This window comes from Netta rufina (genome assembly GCF_964035555.1).
Source record: "Netta rufina genome assembly, chromosome: Z".
NCBI classification, from domain to species: domain Eukaryota; kingdom Metazoa; phylum Chordata; class Aves; order Anseriformes; family Anatidae; genus Netta; species Netta rufina.
In genome coordinates this window covers 54,912,117-54,935,276 of record NC_140126.1, presented here as the reverse complement: position 1 = coordinate 54,935,276, position 23,160 = coordinate 54,912,117, and positions in this window count along the sequence as shown.

The following is a 23,160-nucleotide window of genomic DNA, read 5'->3' as shown; positions in this document are numbered from 1 at the left end:
CACAGCTTGCTTATGTTGATTCTCCTGGTGCTGTCACTGGACCCTGAAAAACTCTAGTGCACTACTGCTGTTGCCATTTTCAGAAATTGAAGAATGTCACTCATTCTCTCATTCAGTGAGAAATATTTCCACTCCTCTTCCTGACAGACAGAACACAAAATCAGGACACTGAATATTACCCATAATTCTATAGGCTTGGCATCTGTAAGTGGCATATAAGGAAGGAAAGAGAAGAGTAGAAAAGTATTTTTACTAAAAGGCACATTTGCTCATTTTGAAAGAGAAAATGTGCTTTTCAGAGTTCACTTTATTACATATGCAAACGTACAGGCACATGTTTGTTTCTTTATTTTTGTTAAAATAGATTGTGCACGATGATGGAAAACAAATGCTTAAAGTAAAAATGTATTTGTGCACGACACACTGGAGACTCTTCTAAAGAGCAACGGAAGTAAACAATACTTTGACAAAATCAGTGTCTACACTGATTGTCTTGGGTGTATTGTGTCAGTCCCATATATTTAAAATCCATGGAAGAGATAATTAAAAATGATGAATCTTACTTTTATGAAATTTTCTTCTGAAAATTTATTTCATTTTCTTTATGAAAAATCATGAATAAATTCCAAAAGATACAAAGGAAGAGTTAAGACCATAATGATTTGAAATTGATTTTCAAAGAATTAATTTGTTTTATTTTATTTTATTTTATTTTATTTTATTTTATTTTATTTTATTTTATTTTATTTTATTTTATTTTATTTTATTTTATTTTATTTTATTTTATTTTTGATAGAAAGAGACCTAAGCCATTTGATATGCATACTAAATCACTTTTCAGATTCTTATTTATTTTTCAGAAGGAAGAAAGAACATGTCATTGTCACAGAATTGATTGTTCTTTTGAAATGGATAGTATTGTATTGTATAATTCTGAGCATTGTTTTTCAATGTGAACTATGGACGGCAAAATAATAGCATGAGTACTTTGTTAAACATTAAAAAAAGACATGGAAGATGCAGCTTCAGAATGTGGAAGTACTTGAGAAGATAATATGACATTCATATATTTTTAGAACTTCTAAAATTTTATTATTCCAGTATGAATTGGGTTTGGGAATTCAGGTCTCTGTGACACTAAGGGAGAGATGAATTGTCATGCTGACATGCTGAATGATAAAGCATTCAATTTTTCAATTGTTTTGATTTCTAAAATATTAAATACTCAGCATGAGATTGATAATGGGTATTTGTCATATAGAAAATATGACTTAGATTTATGGAATTAGTTCACATTTTTTACTCTTTGCTTTGTACCTCTAGACAGATTTTATTCTTCTTGTACTACTTGCATAGGTTTTTGGAATAAAAGCTATCAGCCTTCCTAATATATAAGTGTAGTTAAAATCACATCCTCTTGTATAAGTGGAGGCAATTACACACAAGCATACACATACCATGCTGTCATAGCCTTGCCTGGTGTAGTATATTTGCAGTGAACAATTCTAGCACTAACCTTATTCCTGGAACTACAGTCTTCTGGGAATACAGTTAAAGCCAGGGCTGTAAATATTTTTAGAAAGACACTATACCTAATAAAGAGAATGAAGTTCTGATCCCAATCAGAAGTTGCACAGCTGATACAAGCTTTCTGTGATAACTGAGTGGCCCAAACCACATTAGTGTCAGCTCAGCTGAAGTGAGAATCAAGATGTCCCCGCTCTTGTCTGTCACCCACTGCCAGAGATATGCCGGTATTCCCACTCAGAGAGAGTATGTCTATTGTTCAAGTAAGAATGCTTAGAAATGCCATTTTGGGGGAAACACATCAGCAGCAGGAAAACTTTTTTTAAAATTATTTTTATTTTATAAAGAACAGTAGTGTTTTCCATGTTTTGTATATTCTTCCAGTAGATTTTCTTTCTGTGGAAATTTGTAATCTGAAATGTCACACAAAAATGACCTGAAAACCTTTCGATAAGAGGCTCCCTAAATGTACAGTCAGCGATCTAAGGAAGCTTGGTACCCACAATGACAATTGACACAGGTCCTTTAACTCATATTTTTCTAATACTGTTTTTGTTGTTATTTATTTTCCACCCTTAGCTGCCTATAAAGAGGGAATATATGGAAGGAAACGTTCATTTGAACAGTTTACAGAAAGATCCCAGTGGAGTTCAATCTGAGTTTTGGCTAGAGGCCTAGAGACGTAAGACTGCCTTGTGTTTTTAACACATTGGATTGACAAACAATTGTGCATATCCCTGTTCTGTCACACAAATCTTATGTGACCATGGACAAATTGCTTACAATTCCAGTATGTTTCACTTCTCTTGTGAAGGATGTAGTTTGTAGTAATTCCTTGCCTCACAGAGATACTGTGAGGGTAAATACATCAACAATGGTGAAGCTTACAAATATTCTAGCAACAGAGGTCAGAAAGTAACTTAGTTATTTTCTCCTCAGTGGTAAGCCCATTTTAAGCCAACTCTCATGTCTATATTCCTTTTTCACAGGTACCTCCACAAGATATGTATGTCCTATGTGTCAGTAATACCCTTTCCAAACAGTTTACAAGTAACAAATTCCTTATGCTGATGTCTCCCAAAGGATAATTCTTATTTAAAAACATACAAAACTAGGAGAAACAGCAAAATCAAATGCTAGAAGCCCAAGACTATAGACAATGAAAATATTTTATGCAGTTAATTACATCAGTGTGAAGGTCTACTCTCTTGTTGGTATCAGTAGATGATGCTCATTTTAATTTACTTATAGTTGTTAAGAATGTTCCTCACTAGATAAGTGTAGAAGTTTAACTCTTTCAGAATAATAACTTCATTGCTCACTGATAAAGTATTTATCTTTCTATTTTTGCCTCTCAGGCTTTTCTTCTTGTAGGAAATATACTTCATAGCCATTTTTACATTTCTCATCTTTCAAAGTCATAAACAACGAACCAGTCTGGATTCAGAGACCTCTGCTGTTAAGGGCTGTTCACTGTGTTATTCAAGTACCTTTCAAAACTACCATCTCTTAGTAGCTTCTAGGCTTACCTTCAGACTCAGTATTAAAAGGAAATTCTTGGTGTTCTCAGAGGTTCCTTAGATTTCTTCTCACTGTTTTGTCAGTGATAGGCCTTTTTGAGACATTTTATCTTTACATAACCCTTTTCAGCCTTTCTCCTCTTTTAATTTCTCCTCAACAACTCTTTACTCTCTCACCTTAAGGTATGTGAGAATGGTTCCTGAAATGCTGGCCATGGGGATGTAATTAGTCATAATTTCCTTAGTCTAAATTATGTATGCAGAGTAACCTCTCACTAGAGAAATTCAATTTGTTAATTAATTTAGAACAGGTAAAAATTTAAGTGTGTATTTATCGTGGTTTAACCTGGCTGGCAGCTAACCACCACACAGCCGTACGCTCATCCTCCCCCCTCCCTCTCTGGGATGGGGGAGAGAAATGGGAAGGTGAAGCCTGTGAGTTGAGATAAAGACAGTTTATTAAGACAGGAAAATAATAATAACAATAATAATAAAAACAATAATAATAAAAACAATAATGATGATAATAGTACTACTACTAATAATGTGTACAAACAAGTGATGCACAATGCAATTGCTCACCACCTGCTGACCGATGCCCAGCCTAACCCCGAGCAGTCTGGCCCCCCTCCCCCAGCTAGCCACCCCTATATATTGTTTAGCATGATGTCAGATGGTATGGAATACCCCTTTGGCTAGTTTGGGTCAGCTGTCCTGGGTCTGTCCCCTCCCAGCTCCTGCTGCACCCCCAGCCTGCCCGTTGGCAGGACAGAGCAAGAAACTGAGATGTCCTTGGCTTGGTGTAAGCACTGCTCTGCAACAACTAAAACATCAGGGTGTTATCAGCACTCTTCTCATCCTAAGCCAAAACCAAAACATTGCATTCTACCAGCTACTAGGAAGAAAATTAACTCTGTCCTAACTGAAACCAGGACAGTGTTTTATCCCTGAGTGTCATCAATAGGATTCACTTTTAATGATGTATTGTGTGAGCAGAATGAGGAAGAATTACATCTGTGTGATGTTGTGCTTACCAACTTGTAACCAGATGTTAATGTAGACTTTACTAATTATCAATGCAGCTTTCTAGTAATATACTTGCTTACTGCATAAATGAAGCTAAAAATACAGCCAGACTCAGATAGTCTGCAAACGTACCTGGGGAGATGAAAGTAACCAGTTACTGTTTATTTTATTATTTTATTTTATTTTATTTTATTTTATTTTATTTTATTTTATTTTATTTTATTTTATTTTATTTTATTTTATTATTTTATTTTATTTTATTTTATTTTATTTTATTTTATTTTATTTTATTCTATTTTATTTTATTTTATTTTATTATTTTATTTTATTTTATTTTATTATTTTATTTTATTTTATTTTATTTTATTTATTTATTTATTTATTTATTTATTTTTTATCTATTTCTACTCTCATTAAACTGATCTGAATTTGGAATAATTATCTAACATCACAGAAACCAATTTGTGATTTTTCCACATATTGGTCTATTATCAGGAGAAGAGTCTACATTTCTTATTCATCTACATTATTTATTGTGAATTAAGTTCTAACTATAGCTTTACAGGAAATTATATCCTTTCCAGTGTAAAAGTGAAATAAACTCTGCAAACTTGTTGAATAATTATTCACAGTCACAATAATAATTAACAATGATGGAAAGGCTCTACCTAATATTATTACAGATAAGTGAAATACTTAAGGCAAAAGTAATTAAAAGATGACAGGAACAGAGAGAATTATTGGTGGCCAACATGAGGTTGAACAGATCTGATTTTATATCTTATAGAAAAAGGAGGAGGTAAAAATCTGAGAGCATTTAAATTTAAATGATGTAGTACTGAGTTACTAAAATATTTCAAAATGAATCACTAATGAGCAGTCACATAAAAATTTGGTGAAATAAGAGGAGGGAGAGAGAAATAAAAACACATCACTAGAGGGCTTGAAGTGTGAGCAATGAAGTGAGTGAAATGTGAGCAATGATAAAGTAGTCCTTACTATTGCTGTAAGGTACTCAAACTGGGTCTAAAGGACTCCTACAAGAATAGTTTTTAACTAATGTACAGGTGGGCACATTACAAAGAGCTTTCCATCATGTTCAATAGGGAAAAATATCTATAAAATTCTACAGAATTAATTTTAAATAGTATCATGGTATCCCATAATGGGAAAAAATAATAACAATAATTTCTTTACTGAAAATAATAATAACTTCTTTACTGAAAGGGTTGTGAGGCATTGGAACAGGCTGCCCAGGGAAGTGGTGGAGTCACCATCCCTGCAAGTCTTCAAAAGACGTTTAGATGTAGAGCTTAGGGATATGGTTTAGTGGGGACTGCTAGCGTTAGGTCAGAGGTTGGACTTGATGATCTTGAGGTCTCTTCCAACCTAGAAATTCTGTGATTCTGTGATAATAATAATAAAAGTCATGACAGCTGCTAAAACTAATCTGAAAAAGATGTAGGTGAAGTTGACCACAATTTGCACATGCACATATGCTTGATATTCAGATGTTGTGGAAGTTTAGATACACCAGGGGAATAGATAGAGTCATAAACAGTACCTCAGCACTTACTGCTATTAGTTAGGGATGTGAGGTGTGGCTACAGCTGTAGATTTGGAACAAGGCTGAGGACAGGAAAATAAATGAGGTTCTACAACTTTTAGAAAAGGGTAGAATCTATAAAGAATGAGATGCTGTATGGGAAGAAATTTCACAAAAGCAACTTAAAGGGACAAGTCTGAAGCACAAAACAGGATATGTGCAGATGATGTGATAGGTGGGTGCATATGACACTGGAGAGTTCCGTGGTTAAATTGCAAAATTTCCTTTCTAAGGAAAACTAAGTCAAAATTGCTCATTTTTTATTGCTACAAGTCTCATATCACATGTGGAACAATGAAAGAAAGACTTAGATAATAACATTATGCTATGATGGAGGAGTGTTCCCCCATAACAGGGAAGATCAATTAAATGAATTCAATGGTGCTGGAATGTAATTCGTGGAAACTGGTATTGTAAGCCAGTTTACAAACTGGTTTGTAAAACACAACCTAAATTAACAGCATTCTTGCAATGAAGTCATCTGAAATGTAACTCTTTACCAGTTAAAATGCATAATTTATGTAGTTCCAGATTCATACCTCCCTTCTTAAATGAATTTTTCTTTTATTCTTACTTTAGCTCTAGAGAAGAGCTTTTATCCTCCTCCCCGACTCCTCCTCCCACTCTCCTGCAAAAACAAACAAACAAACAAACAAAAAACAACCTTGGGCTGTAACTCTTATATGACTTCAGACTTTTCCTTTATATGTAGTTAAACAGCAGTACACTAAGTGAAATCAGATCTTACATGGAACACTTGCAGCTACAAATGACATCAACTAACAAGCTGAATCTATTGTAAAATTCTAGAGGAAGAAAAATTCCTGCACATTGGCTGTCAAAAAGAGGAATGAATTTGTATCTCAAAGTGAGAAAATAACAAGCTGTCTGTGGTATCTTCCACTATGTTGTTTTTTATCATTCTTGTCAATATTTTGATTCCTTGCATGTAGATAATGGCAACAGCACGAATTGACCACACATTTCAAACATTTGCGGGTGGTGATCAAATACAATGTTTCTTGTTTTTGAGAGAAAGCAAGGTTTTTTTTTTTTTTTTAATTTTATCTATTTCTTATTATATTTATTATCTATTTTTATTTATTTATTTATTTATTTATTTATTTATTTATTTAATATATTATTTATTTATTTTTTAACATTTTTTAAACCAAGGTTGAAAACTAGAAGACATACTTGAATTGTATGTAAGAGTGGTATCTCAGTGACCTTAAGGTCAGCATTTGGCATATGCAATTCAATTTTACAGAAGGTTTTGACTCCTGGTATGGGAATTTCTTTTTGCAACTGAATGTTTTCCAATATAATTCATCTCTAGCAAAAAAGATCCCATTCTAGCAGTGGCCACCCAAAATTCTACAAGTATATAGAACAAAAAGGACTACATTTGATTATCACAAAGGAAATCAATGCCCATTTTAATTTTAATTTTAATTTTAATTAAATGTCCATTTTAATTGCAATTTTAATTGTTATCAAAGTTTTGTTATCCTTTAAATACATTTAATGTTAGAATTACAATTGATTTTATTTTGAAGTGTAATTACAGTTCTTTCTTTTTTTCCTCACTTCAAGTGTAATCATATAAAATGGAATAAGATATTAAAGAAAATGGTCCAGTGTTTTGGTCAGTAATATAATCCTACCTTTATTTCTCTGCTCTGAAAGAATTTTGCATCTTTCTTGGCAAATCAGCTTATTCTCTGTAGTCCTAGTATATTAAATAAGGATCAAGCACTTTACAGTTTGTAGAAATGTTGAGATGACAATTAGATTAAGGGCTATGGGCCCTCAAATAGAAGGTGTCTTACTAGACAGCAGACATGAAACAATTTAATCTTAACTTCAGGACATAATTTAGAGCTTTTTAGCACACATGGTACAGTTTTGAAACTCACATTACTGATGTCTGTTGACTTTGTTGAAACACAATATATGTTACTATTATTAGCAGAAGCAACATGTATTACAAATATTCACCTGTTACTGATATCTACAAGGTCTGTATGATTACAATTCTATTAGGATGAAGATAAAGATATATATGTGATTTTCTTATCAGTAAAGGCTGTAGAGCTATTGCATTTAAATTATGATTAATACAAGCAAAATGGAATGCAATTAACATTGGCTTTTGCATCTGTTGTTTAATCAATTTGAAATTGTAGATAAATTGAATTCTGGGCCCAATCCTGAGATCTTAACCTTGGCAGATATGTGGTGGGAGATATTTTATTTGTTTTTTACTATTCAGCTCTTAGATTGTCTTTTTCCTTAATTATTTTTTGCTATCAAAATTAAGTTAATCTAAATAAGCAGTGATTTAGAAATACAGATGATTATTATAGAAACTATAATTAATGTGATTAAAATCTAACATCTATGACTTTCATTTTTTCAGTTGAGAAACTATGGGTAATGGAGTTTGCATGGGGTGAAAGTCAGTGCAGAGTCCACACAGCAGTTAATTTACCTTTAATTAATACTATATCCCCAGTCAAAGTTTGTTATTCTGAACGAAGGCTGTATCTTCAGACTATCCACTGTATCTTCAGAGTACATCCACTGGCTTCTTCAGAAATCAGTGTTTCACTTTAAATATCTTCTTAATAGAGATTATCAAATATTTTATTAGAATTAGTGAGGTAGCTGCTAGAGAAGATAATTTTGTCCCTTCTGCCAAAACTACTCATGATTTGACACTCACTGTCATCTTTCTATCATCTGTTATCATCTTTTACACAGTTTTCCAGATCTTCTATATGTTAGTATGCTTGTCTAGATAAACTGAGATTGCTTCAGCATAAAGGCAAAACAAGTCAGTCATGCTCTGGACTTTTATTATGCACCCCTTTACTCTGCTGAGAGCTATGTGTGTTTCACTGCTTGTGGCAGACCATCTGTCTGTGTCAGACTTTGCAGCATGAAAAGTAGGGGATTCAACAGTATATTCAGGTCCTTTGCACTCCCATTTCCTATAATTTTCTATTTTCATTTCTTCTTGAAGCAAGGGAATCTCCTTTTAATTTTTCCCCTAAAAAATATTTTAACAGATATTATAGACTATATAAAATGGTAAAGATCCCTATGCAGTATTTTTGAAGGCAAAAATCTAATATGTTTATCCTTATCCTTATCCTTATCCTTATCCTTATCCTTATCCTTATCCTTATCCTTATCCTTATCCTTATCCTTATCCTTATCCTTATCCTTATCCTTATCCTTATCCTTATCCTTATCCTTATCCTTATCCTTATTTATGTAAAGGTTTATGTAAAAAACAAAACAAAACAAAAAAGCAAAATACCATTCAAACTCTACATCAGTGGACCTACATTGCCTCCAGTGTTAGTTTTATTTATATTGCAGATGAAACTATACTAGAGACAATGTAGGCCCACTGATAAATGAGGTGGGCGCCCTGGTGACAGAAGATACACAGAAGGCAGAGTAAGTGAATGCCTTCTTTGTCTCTGTCTACACTTCCGGAGACTGTCCTGAGGAGCCCTGTACCCTTGAGGCCCCAGAGGAAGTCAGGATAAAGGAGGAGTTTGCCTCAGTTGATGAGGACTGAGATAAGGACGAATTAAGCAATCTGGACATCCATATATCTATGGGTCCTGATGGGACACACCCATGGGTGTTGAGGGAGCTTGTGTAAGTCATTGCTAGGCTCCATCATCTTTGGTGAGATACCATAATCTTTGGTAAAGCAGTGGACATCTTGATTTCAGTAAAGCATTTGATACCATCTCCCACAGCATCCTCACAACTAAACTGAGGAAATGTGGTCTGGATGAGGTAATGAGGTTGGCTGTGAACTGGCTGAAGGAAAGAAGCCAGAGAGTTGTGGTCAATGGGATGGGGTATAGTTGGAGGTCTGTATCTAGTGGCATTACTCTAGGGTTGGTACTGGGACCAGTACCGTTCAAAATATTCATCAACTACTTGGATGAGGAAATAGTGTGCACTGTCAGCAAGTTTGATGATGACACAAAACTGGGAGGAGTGACTGACATGCCAGAAGGCTATGCTGCCATCCAGAAAGACTGGAGAGCTGAGCAGGGAGAAATTTAATGAGATATATCAAGGGCAAGTGTAGAGTCTTGCATCTGGGTAAGAAAAACTCCAGGTACCAGTATAAGTTGGGGACTGCCCTGCTGGACAGCAGCATAGGGGAAAGGGATCTGGGTTCCTGGTGGACAGCAGGATGACCATGAGACAACACTGTGCCCTTGTGGCCAAGAAGGCCAACAGCATCCTGGGGCGTATTAGAAAGGATGTATTTAGTAGGTCAAGACAGCTTCTCCTCCCCTTCTACTCTGCCCTGGTGAGACCACATATGGAATATTGTGTCCAGTTCTGGACCCCTCAGTTCAAGAAGGACAGGGAATTGCTTGAGAGAGTCCAGCATAGAGCCACGAGGATGATTAAGGGAGTGGAGCATCTCCCTTATGAGTGAAGGCTGAGGGAGCTGGGTCTCTTTAGCTTGGAGAAGAGGAGACTGAGGTGTGACCTCATTAATGTTTACAAATATGTACAGGGGGAGTGTCAGAAGGATGGAGCCAGGCTCTTCTCAGTGACATCTAATGATAGGACAAGGGGCAGTGGGTGCAAGCTGGAACGTGGGAGGTTCCACTTAAATATGAGGAGAAATTTCTTCACAGTGAGTATGACAGCACACTGGAATAGGATGCCCAGAGGGGTTGTGGAGTCTTTGACATTTTTCTTTGAAACTTTGAATTTCTATATTACTCTACTTAGGTAAAATGATACCATACCTTTTCATTTATGAAATGTATAATTTTATTTATTTTTACTTAAATGCAACCAACTGTCATGAAGCCCAAATGTACAGAAGAGTTGTTTCCTCTTTTATTTGGATAACAGGAGAAAAAATATGGGGTATATGCTTTGATATCATTTCCTTGAAACCATTTGAAATTGGTAGTTGGAGAACTGCAATCAGTAAAATCTCTGAATCCCACCCTCAATGCTATCCCAGAAAATACAATTAAGGAGTAATGATGCTCAATATCATAATAAAACTACTATTATCTAGTAAAAATAAACATGAGGATAGGATTGGATTTTAGTCCCTGTGCTTATTTCAGCCTTTGCCATTAACCTTTCTGGGTGCATCTATTTATGGGATTTATGGGAAAACTGTAGACCTTAATAGCCAGCATGGAAGGATAAACTTTGGAATTTGGTAGAAGGAAAATCTCCTTTAAGAAAGCAATATACTACTGGCAGCATATTTGGAAAATAAGTCCTGGCTTCAAAAACTTTATTTAGCATGTGTTCTGTGCACAGATGAGAAGTGCAAACAAATATGATGAGTTAGAAATGCTATCCAATGAGATAAACACCACTGTTTTAGAAATATCAATTCAGAGATATATGAGCATCCAGGATCTGTGGGGAAGAGTGAAACAGCAGGTCTGAAACTGCCACTTTCTCATGCCAGGAGCAAGCTGAGGGTTATGGCTTGTGGGACATAAGGACTGGAAGGTTGTGATTATGTACAGTAGGTAACTTGATAGTTTCAGCGGAAGCATACTTTCCTTCTTCTGTAGGCTGCAAGCTGCAATGGGTTCTTATTCCTTCCATACTGTGGAAAATCTTACCTCCAAGTAGAAAAATCCATAGTTCTCAGCTATGGAAGAGTTGCTGAAGGCTTAGATAGGTTTTAGGTGTACATGGAGGACTTCTAGTTGGGATATCCACTCTTTTTCCTGGGCAGTCAGGGGTGCTTTGAGCATTAGGAAGGTAAACCATCCTGTAAGTTAACAGCTTATAGGGAATATGGGGTGCTGGCATTGGTCTACTAAGGCCACAGGGCCTGACCAACATACATCATAGGTAGTCATTGCCAGTGACATTTCCAAACAACACATTAAAACCTTTCCTTTTGACAGAATCCCTGCTCCAAAACCACCAAATAAAAATAGTAGAAAATGGAGCAGACCCCTGAAGAGCAGAAAGCCCTTCAGCCCATGCACAGCCCTCTCCCTATTACAATGGGTGGTGGGTGGCTGTTTCAAGGGGAGAATGCATCCCTTTACTGTCAGCTAGGGACAAAGATTTGTCTGTTCCTGGCAAACACTGTTTCATTTTAAAGAGGGGGATTTTGAGCTCTAATACTTTGTTTCACCAAGTTGAAAAGTATAAAAATCACAAAACCATGCAGAATGATAAAATACAATCTGGAATGAATTGACTGTGGAGAATTTTTCTGTTTAATTAAAGCAGCAAACAGATTATTTTAAATGGTCAGGATTATGACTCCCTTCCCTCCCTATTTCATCCCTCCCTTCTCCCCCGTTCCCCACCCGCCTTACTAAATAATGTTAAGCCATAATAAAAACTGTGTCTTTTAAAATGTAGCACTCTTACAGATGTGCATAATAAATTATTCCTGATGGCACTCTATCCCAAAGATTATTTAAAACATATGTCTGTACTGAATCTGATATTTTCTTTGGAGTGGACACAACTCTTACAGTCAGCTGTGGTTACAAAATGAATGCTTGATACGGAGTTTTGGTATCTTTGCATATAATGTACCAAGTATTTAAAAATAAATTACAGATATGGGCAATAGCTTTTTACTTCTGGGTATAACTCATTTTCAGAACTCCTCAAAAAAAAAAAAAAAAAATCCGCTTCTCTACCACTCTGCTTAGATTTCTTATACTCTAGTCATGGCAATATTGACTTAACAAACCAAAACTTCAGCTGTCTCAAGTTGTTCTTTCTACCAAAAGACATTTTTCAGATCAGGATGTTTTAAAAGCTGTGGGATTCATTGTCATTATATTTGGTTTGGCACAGTAGGATCAGTAACTATTTGTAATATAAAAGTAAATATGTGAGAGGATTAGTCAGAAAGCAATCATGAAGGATACTGAATGATATCTGGAAGAATTAGGGCCAAAGGGAATAGAAGGTGCTCAGCACTTTCAGTGATTGCTCTGCTTCACAGGCCAAACCAAATGTTTAACACAAAGATTACTGTTGTGTTTAACTTTCATGGCTTTCTGCTATACTCTTTTTCAACTATGATAATCTGTACATCCTTTACTTTTTGTGGGTTTTGAGGTTTCTGTTCTTCATTTTGCAAATCCACTATGTTCAGCTTCTGATAATTTTCCTATATGTTCCTGTGCAATCTTTTAGACATGACAACTATTAGTTGACAATATAATGACTACATTATGTATATATAACTTTATATAATATTGTGGTGGATTTACTTGGATGGACAGCTGAGCTCCACCAAAACTACTTTCTCAATCCCCCTCCTCAAAGGGAAAGGGAGAGAAAATAGGATGCAAAGGGCTCAAGGCTTGAGATAAGGACAAGGAGGTTGTTCAACAATTATAGTGACAGGCAAAACAGGTGCAGAGTAGGGAGATAAGTTAAATGTATTGCTTATTACCAACAAGCTAGAGAAGTAAGAAACTAAGGAAACAATACCAAAAACACTTTCTCCCCATCCACCCTCTTCCACCTCCTTCTCCTGAGTGGCGTAAGGGAATGGTGTAATGGGGGCTGCGGTCACTCTATAGAACTTCATCTTAGCTGCTCCTTCATGGTCACTCTCTGTCCCTGCTCCACGTGGGGTCCCTCCCAAAGGATGTTTTCCCTACCAAACTGATCCTGCATGGACATCCCACATGCAGCAGCTCTTCATGAATTGCTAAAACATGGGTCCATACTACATGGTCGAATTGTCAGGAGCAAATTACTCTGACATGGGTCTCCCATGGGCAACAGCTCCCCCCAGACCCCATGCTCCTGCATGGGCTCCTCTCCACAGGCTGCAGCTCCGGCCTGGGGCCTGCTCCTGTGGGGGCTCTCCACAGGCCACAGCCTCCATCAGCGCAGGTCCACCTGCTCCACAGGGGGCTCCTCCACAGACTGCAGCATGGAGATCTGCTCCATGTGGGACCCATGGGCTGCAGGGGGACAGCCTGCTCCAGGGGCCTCTCCCTGCACAGGCTGCAGGGGTACTTTTGCTGTGCGCCTGGAGTACCTCCTGCCTTCCTGCTGCACTGACCTTGGTGTCTGCAAGGCTGTTTCTCACATCTCTCTCTCTCCACTGCTGTTCTGCAGCATTTTTTTTTTCTCTTTATTAAATATGCTCTCACAGAGGTGCAAATAACATCATTAGGTCTGGCTTAGGTCTGGTTTAGGTCTGGCCAGTGGCAGGCCTTTTATGTAACATGGGGCAGCTTCTGTATTCTTCTCACAGAAGTCACCCCTATGGCTCCCCGTTACTTAAACTTGCCATGTAAACCCACTAAAAATGTATATATATATAGATATGGAAATGTTTCTAAAAAGTAAAAGGACAAGCTGTAGGATGGATATAAATTGGTACAAATAGGTATCAAAGATGATCTTTGTTATTGAGATTTTTGTTCAGAATGTTTAGAGAAAAGTGGAAGGTATGCAATGCTATGTCAAGTTTATATAAACTTTACCTGTAAATCTGCCACTTCAAAGTGAACAGACAGTACTTTCCCATATGAACATTTCTTATCATCTGTAAAATGTAGTGATGGAGACATCTTCCTACTGACTTGCGGTAGGTAATAGGTCATTTTAAAGTGAGAATGTGACAATATTATTTATCCATTTCAAGATCGACATACTGTAATATCTGGGCAGTCCAGAGAGCTTTGAATGCCATGAAGATTAGAAAAGGACAGCATTTTAATCATCTCGTAATTCTCCACTGGCTAAGTCTTATCCATTTTATCCTTGGCAGAGATGTCATAAGTAATATATATACACATATATATATATTTATAATTTTGACAACTTTGATACTTTAACAGCTCTGACATTCACCTCTGTCCACTCTAGCCTCTCTTCCTCATTCATTGTGTTGCACTAATCATGATGAGTTAGTGATGTAGTATTTGTGACTTTTGTAGATGGTCATAATAAATAATAAAGTATTAGTAAACCATGAAACTTTGAACAACAACAACAACAACAATAACAAAACTGAAAGCAGCTGGGCTGCTGATTTTTTTATTTTTATTTATTTACTTTTATTTTTTTTCGAGGAATCAAACCTTGTTACCCTTAGATCTGAAACTTCTCCTTCTCCTCAGGTCACTGCTCAAAGATCCACTCCTGCAGATTACTGTGGACTGTCTGGAAGAGGTTAAGCACTTCAACATCCATCATCAGCTCCTCACAAGACAATGGTAATACATTATGAGAAATTGGCAGAGGTTCACAAAGTATTTCTGAATAAAAATGGATTTAGAAATAACTTCCAGCTGGATGTAGTTAAGATTCTCAGATTATCTCTGCTCCCTTGGTATCAATAAGTACACTTATTGAAAACTCACATCATTGTTACCAATTCCATCTAGAGAAATTCATTTTAATGTGGTGATAGTATTGCTAGTAGTAGAATTAGAAGTTGCAGGCTTCACACAAATCTTGTTCTTCTTCTGGGAAGTTGAAATGAGTAAATAAAACAGGCTAAACATATTTCCTAGGATAGTGTTGTCTACCCAACCTAATAATGTTTTCCCACCAGTACACTTCCTTTGTCAGAAATATATTCTAGTAAAACTAGCTTCATCATTTGGATATTGCACTATCTTTGGTAATCTACCTGGATGGATAAAAAACATTAAAAGCTTATCTAAGCACTTTGGTTTCTTTGATACCAACACATTTAGATCAGCTTGTCTAAAGAGAACCCTGTCAAAACAGTTGTCTGCCTGCATTTTCTAAGCTGCATGCTTTCACAGGATTATCAGTTCTGTAAGGCTCTTTTATTAACTAAGAGACCATTTCATAGTGTACTTCATGCAGCAGTACCCATCCTCTGGTGGATTCTGCCTCATGATCCATAGAAGAACCACTAGAGTCTTGCCACATTGTTTGTAGAAACAAAAAAGTCACATTTACATTGCATTATCTGTTTTGCTTCTAGTGTGTTGTATCCTCAGGAACAGTTCCTCAGGTTCATAAGGAACTTTTCTATGTTTCTGTCTCATTTATTTATTTATTTATTTATTTATTTATTTATTTATTTATTAGTGCTGTCTTCTGTGGCATCTTCTGAACTTTTTTTCCTTAAATAGTGAAATAATGAAAGCTATGATTTACTGTCTTTAGGAAGCTTTATTTTTAAAAAGAGAGTTTTCATTATAAAATTGGTATACAGTGTTCAAACTGAAAATTCTGTCATGATATGTATGTCTCTATACCAACTCTGTTTCTTAAAGCTGTTTGTTTGAAACACTGGACTGTGAAAGATAAAGAGGTTAACTATAGCTGGAGTGGAAAAAAAAAATAAAATCACCTAGTTAGTCGTTCTTTAAAGATAATAGTTTAGCTTGGAATCTGTAAAGCAGGTATCCTACAGGCAAGGGATTTAACTGAAGTTCTTATCTTCCCTAAAGTTCCTCCATAACATTGACTTCCTTAGAATGTCAGCTCCAAAGGCATTTTAAGGACATACATTTTAGTAGAAATTTATCAGTGCAAACTGTACCATAGAAGTATTTCAAAGTTTTTAAAATTATCTGAATCATCCATGAATTGAACTCTATAGAATTTTAAGATTTAGCTGCTCCCTAAGTGAATATACTATCCAGCAAATAAATTAATTTAAAGAGTTAACAGTAGTAGTATTTAGGTAAGAATATTAATTTTTGGAAAATAATTTACTCCAGACTAATCCAACAAAGCCTTTTTCTGGTTACATGATATCGCAGTAATGTTTGATTTTTCAAAGTCAAACTTTTGCCTGTTTCAGACTTTCACTGAGACAGTTTCACAAAGTTGAATGTATTTAATAAGGCAACAGACACAGATTCTGAATTGCTGTTGATAAATACATTTGCTGCAAAAGTGTTAATATATGGGCTATAACCCCTTTGGTCAAGGCTGATGCTTAACAGATATGCTAATAGTGCTAGCAAAATGTTATTCCAGGCATTTTTTCACCCAAAGGTGAAGGTGCGGATCTTACAAAGAAGGTGTCCCAGTCTTGGCTAGGTTGGCTAGGTGGAGAAGGAGCACAGCCTGTTTACTGCCTCTTCTGGGTCTCTGGGTCTCCGTTTTTTTTCTTCCACTTTTTTTTTTTTTTTTTTTTTCTCCACTCCAACTCTCCTTTTACACCCTAACTTTATCTGTTCCTCACCCACACCTTTTGGGTGAAGAGTCAAGTACTATAGTCATATATGTTTAGCATGTGCTTCGTTAAGCTCATTATCATATTGAGGGCATTAACTTTAATATTCATTTTCCAAATAATCAAGCAAAAGCTTTCACTCTGGGCACTGTGGCCTTCAAGATTCTGTTCTGCCACCAAACAGGACCATCCTGCCACTGCAAGACACCCTCTTTCAGCGACCTCTCATACTTAGCTTGCAGATCTCCATTCACAAAGTCTGTAAAAGAGATAAGCAGGACTATGCTGCTCAATGCCTGTTTGACCAAGGCTGGTACTTATCAGTGATGCTAAATCTGGCTGTTCTCCACACATGCAAACATATTCAAATGTTATGTAAGTCAAGATCTTTTCCATTTGCTTGCTAGTGATCAAACATATAAATATACTTTCTCATTGCATCTCTGACTGTATGAACACAATATTAATAACAGCAAAATAGCCAAAATTTCTAAGATTGACATTGTCTGGCAAGAGGGTAGGAGGGCAGCATGAGACTTCAGACAAGAAAGAGGGCAAGAAAAATAACTTCCATTGGACCCTTAAACTTCTGGATTACAAAGGTATAGGGATAACAATGATATGACCAGAAAGTAGATTAATTAAATGTATATTAGAAAAATTAAATGCACCTATTTTATTGTTTTATATTTACCTCACACACACAGAGGTAAAAAAGTTTATGAAACTTCACTTTTAAAGGATACAGCAAAACTCACTCGCTAGATCCATGAATCACAGAATCATCTAGGTTGGAAGAGACCTCCAAGATCACCGAGTCCAAACTCCTCTGACCTAACACTAAACCATATCACTAAGGTCTACATCTAATGTCTTTTAAAGACCTCCAGGGATGGTGGCTCAACCACTTCCCTGGGCAGCCCATTCCAATGCCTAACAACCCTTTCGGTAAAGAAGTTCTTCCTAATATCCAACCTAAAACACCCCTAGCGCAACTTTAGCCCATTCCCCCTCATCCTGTCACCAGGCATGTGGGAAAATAGACTAACCCCCACCTCGCTACAGCCTCCTCTAAGGTACCTGTAGAGTGCTGTAAGGTCACCCCAGGGCCTTCTCTTTTTTGGGCTGAACAATCCCAGCTCCCTCAGCCGATTCCTTTTAAGACTTTTTCTCCAGACTCCTCACCAGCTTTGTTGCCCTTCTCTGGACTTGCTCGAGTACCTCAATGTCCTTCTTGTATTAAGGGCCCAAAACTGAACACAGTACTCGAAATGCAGCCTCACCAGAGCCTGCAGGGGGACAATCACTTCTCTAGCCCTGCTGGCCACACTGTTTCTTATGCAAGCCAGGATGCTGTGGGCTTTCTGAGAAGAATTTATTTTTCTGCTTTGACTAGAGTACTACAAACATGAAATTATATATTCCTGTGTACTGTGATCTGAAGTGGTTCATGGGACACTTTATCTGCAAAGGATGTAGCCACAACTCTTGCTTTCATGTTTATTGTTATATGTGGTAGGCCACCATTAGGATATGAATATTTTGCATCATTCCCGAGTCTGTCAAGAATTTCTAGCATCGGCACATAGCTGTGAGAACTTTATTCTTTTCCTCTCTGTTTGTATTATTCACGAATTCAGATGTTATCAACAGAGAATTGGTATGAGCATGGCCAAAACAAATTCAGTTTTATCATTGAGTACCTGGAAAGTCCTTTGAAATACTTATCCAGCTTAACTGTATTTATCAGTTTGTATGCCCCCGAGTCCTCTGTTGTTTATGCTACTACTAATAAAGTCCCATCTGTGTTATCAGAAGGGAAGAATCTGCTGCAGGTCTGCCTGTGACAAGCTTGTACAGGGCAGTCTGGAATATACATCCTTGGCTGGTGGTTGAAACAGGGTCAGAAAGTCCAGTATCAATATAAAGTCTGATTTTCTGGGGAAAAGGATGATAGCAAAAAGTCTGTCTTCATTTTTACTATCAGTAACATAGCAAGAGAAAAGACACCCTGGATCACACTAGTAATGTAGTTAAACAGAAAATCTCTCAAATAAACTCAAATTACCTGTGTAGCTGCTGACAGGTTGGAGATAAACTTGGAAGCCGCAAACTTATGACAGAAGCCAGTTTTAGCTGCCTGTGTTTTCTTCAGATTCCATACGTAATACACTGTTTTCTCTACAGTGAAAAGGGAAGAAAGGATAGACTAGACAATGAGTCAAAATTTTTTCAGTCTGTAATCATTGTCTTTTACAGCTTAGAATCCTATGCATATATATATATATTTCCTTCAGTATGTAGTCTCACATATGACTGAGCGTCCAAAGTTCTCATGTAGAAACCTCTGAGTGTTGTAGAAAATTCACTGCACTTTCATGTCAGGGTAAGATGAACAACAGTCTGGTCAGATATGTTGCACAGGATACTAAACATTGGGATACGGAATTTAGTCACTTACTTGTTGTTGATTTTCTTTTTTCTTTTCACTTCTTATATCATTGTACATTTATATACTACACTTTTACTGTGCTTAACGTCCCTTAGTTTTTAAAAACATCATCATCCCAACTGTCAATATTTTCCTAATTATTTCTTGAAGTCATCACCGAAATAATAATAATAATAATAAAAAAAAAAACAACAACAAAAAATACCACTATTATTTCCGATGTAATTTAGGCATTCAAAGAACATAAGGATTTTTCTGTTATTCAGCCTTTTGAAGGTTTTGAATTTGGTAGAACAATCCAAGTTTATTGATCTTTAGATTCTGTCTGAATAAAGGTTTTATTCCAGGAATTGATTTTTTTTCCTGAGCTTCTGTTCAAAAAATACAACAGTAAAAATAACACTTTTGCATCCAGGTTACATTTTTTCCTTTGTATTTTTCCACTCAACATATGGTGTGGATTATTCACACATAAGAACTCTTAAAAATCATGGTAATGATCTAAGTTGAATGCAAAAAGGCCAAGAAATTCTGAACTAAGTCTCAGAAATCTGCATATAACTCATTCCATCCTGTGTCTAAATAGAAGATCAAATGATCCAGAAGTCTTTCTGCTCTAGAGAGAACAGAATATATCTCTGAAATACGAACAAATAGAGTTTCTACATCCTGTAATCAATACTGATATTCAAGACGTGAGCAAAATACATTTTTAGTTAGAATTTTCAGAATGGAAATTGCTGAAAGAAAGAAAGCTCTCTTAAAAAGAGGGTGCAATGAGTTGCTTATCTGGTTCAATACAGTTTGATTAATTTAATTAAATAACTACTTTTTACATTTGCTTCATTTTCTTTTAAAATAAAATAGAAAAACACCAGCAGTTATGCCTATATATCCACAAACGTGTTGATTGTTTTTTCTTAAATAAGTCCTGTAGAAATCATTAAATATAAATATGTGTGTATGTATTTATTTCTAACTCTATAGCTCTTGTAGGAAGCAAGAAGAATTCATTTCCCACTTAAGGTTAACTTATTTCGTATTTGAAAATATTATGGTGTTTTTAACACATCTCTTATTTAAGGATGTTTCAAAAGAGATTTTTTATTTTTATATTTCAGCAATGCTAAGCATTCTTAGTTCTATTCATGTTCAAGGGAGGTTTGTAATCCAGTAGTTTTCAATGATTTCTTTGGAGATGTTTGAGTCATTCATGTCTGAGAGTACTTGGAGACAAATCCAAAGACCTGCCATGCACATTCACTCACTCTACGCCTTAAACACTCTTGTAAATCTCTCATTGCAAGGGACAAAATAAAGTTATGCACAGTAATAATGAACAGCTCAGTTATTTTAAAAGAAGAGAGAAGAAAAAAGAAAAGCACACTGTAGACAACATTTTAGGAGCTGCTTGTATCAGGGGCTTGATATAGGTTCCAAGCTCTCTTCTGGAGCTGGGTAGTGATCAGTATCATGCTTTGGGTTCAGATAAACCATGCTCAAACAGCACCCTTAAGCAGACCAGGTGATGTTCTGTTGTCTTTTCAGTATGAGAATGCAGATTAAAGACTCAAATCTGCTAAAAAACCTTGATGTCCCTCAACTGCCTTCTCTATTACACTGAATTTCCAGTATCAGTTACTGTGGTGCCGACAGCTGAGGAAGTAAGAACTGCACTGGGTCTCTGTTTACTGAGATGAAGATACATTCAGCTGTTTAGATGCATGAAATCTCATGTATTTTAACTGGTAAGGTAAAGAGTAGTGTAAAAAACTTATTGAAACAGCTGTGCCACATGAGAGCCTACGACGTTTTAACGAACAACTTATAGACTTGTTTTTCTCTCTCTCTCTTTTCCCCTTCACCTGTGAACATACTATTTCCTTCACACTGGATGCACTATTACAAGGAAATATATGCAAGTTTCAGTAAATAAGATGACTTTTATGTGTATTAGAGATAGGTGTATTTTTTTTTTTTCTGTGTACTTTAAATTTTAATTGGAAATTATTTTCATCCCAAAAGATAACTAGTTTTCTCCTGTGACGCATACAATTTATTTTAGTGAATGCATTTTCTTTTGATTGTAACTCTGTTTATTTCTCTATATGACTTTTTTATTTTATTTTATTTTATTTATTTATTTATTTATTTATTTATTTATTTGGGGAGCACAGCCTGTCAGGAAACCTGACTTGCAAACTTCCTTTCAAATACTGAATGTGGAAACTGCATGAATGGTCAACTGTATGAATATTCAATTTAGAATCTTTATTCGATATAATGATGACAGTGAAGGTAGAGGATTTACTTGTGCTTATCTTCCAAGGTTGGAAGGAACCTCTGGAGGCTGTCTAGTCCAAGTCACCTACTCAAGCAGGGTCACTTAGAGCAGGTTGCCCAGGACCATCTCCAGACAGCTTTTGAAGATCTCCAAGGAGGCAGACTCCACAACCTCTTTGAACAGCCTCTTCTGTTCCTCAGTCTTCCACACAGTAATAACAAGAGTTTCCCGATGTTCAGAGGGAATATCTTGTCTTCCAGTTTGTGCTCATTTCTTCTTGCCCTGACACTGGGCACCAGTGAACGGAGCCTGGCTCCATCCTCTTTGCACCCTCCCTTCAGGTATTTATAGATATTCCTGAGATGTTCCCCGAGCCTTCTCTTCTCTGGGCTGAGCAATCCCAGTTCTCTTCTCTTGTACTTTTGTGGCCCTTAGTCAGAATCCTTCTAGCATGTCCATATCTCTCCTGTACTGGGGAGCCTGGAATTGGACTCAGTACTCCAGGAATAGCCCATGCTGAGGAAGGGGGAAAGATCACATCCCTCCATCTTCTGGCAATACTTGGCCTGATACAGTCTACTATATCATTAGCCTTCTTTGTGGCAAGGGTGCATTGTCTACTGATGTTCAGCTTGGTGTCCACCAGCAGCCCCAGGGCCTTTTCTGCCAATATGAAGCTATGTTTCTGCATGGATATCAGAAATTCTTTCTGTTTTATGGATAATCAGGAATTATTTAGATCAGTCACAGTTCACATGGCTTGTTCAGATCATCTGAAAATGTAATGATAGATGGACCTATCTGCATAATTTGATGAAGTAATTATATGTGAATACCTGTGAAGTACAGGATGGTGGGCTTTACAAACTCTTCTTTAATACACTGGAATAAAATACATGGGATTTTTTGATTGTAGCAGAGAATAACAATACGGTAAATATTGTATTTCCTTGAAACAATATTAATATTTTCAAAGTGTTTTTGATGCTGGTGTTCTCACCATATGACTGTAAAAAAAGATTATCTGTGTCCAAAGACTTGCATACAAGACATGAGACATTGGGGATCTCCTGGAAACACCTTATACATTGTATTAAATTACTGAAAAAGAACTGCTGAAAATAACTGCCTTGTGAAGTTTTGGTGCATATTTGTAACTGTAGCCTGTATAGACATACTATATTAAATACATATGCTGCTTTGGGGAACTTTTTACTTTGCAAAATAGTCATACTCTGGTTTAAAATGAAGAAAGATTTTTAATTTTAATTTTAATTTTTAATTTTTATTTTTTTTAACCTCTTTTTATCCATTTGACTTTATCATTCCTTTGTGCACTGTTCAGGTGTAATTCAAGTATGGCATTGCAGGAAAAATTCTAATAAATCACAGAATGAAGTATGTTTCACAGGAAATACGTTCTATACTTTGGGCATTTATACAACATATAATTCATTCAGAGAGGTATTTTGTTATGCACTGCTATATTTTGATAATTTTTATATCTCTTTTGTGTTCACCCATAAATCTTTGAAATTTTGAGTCCAA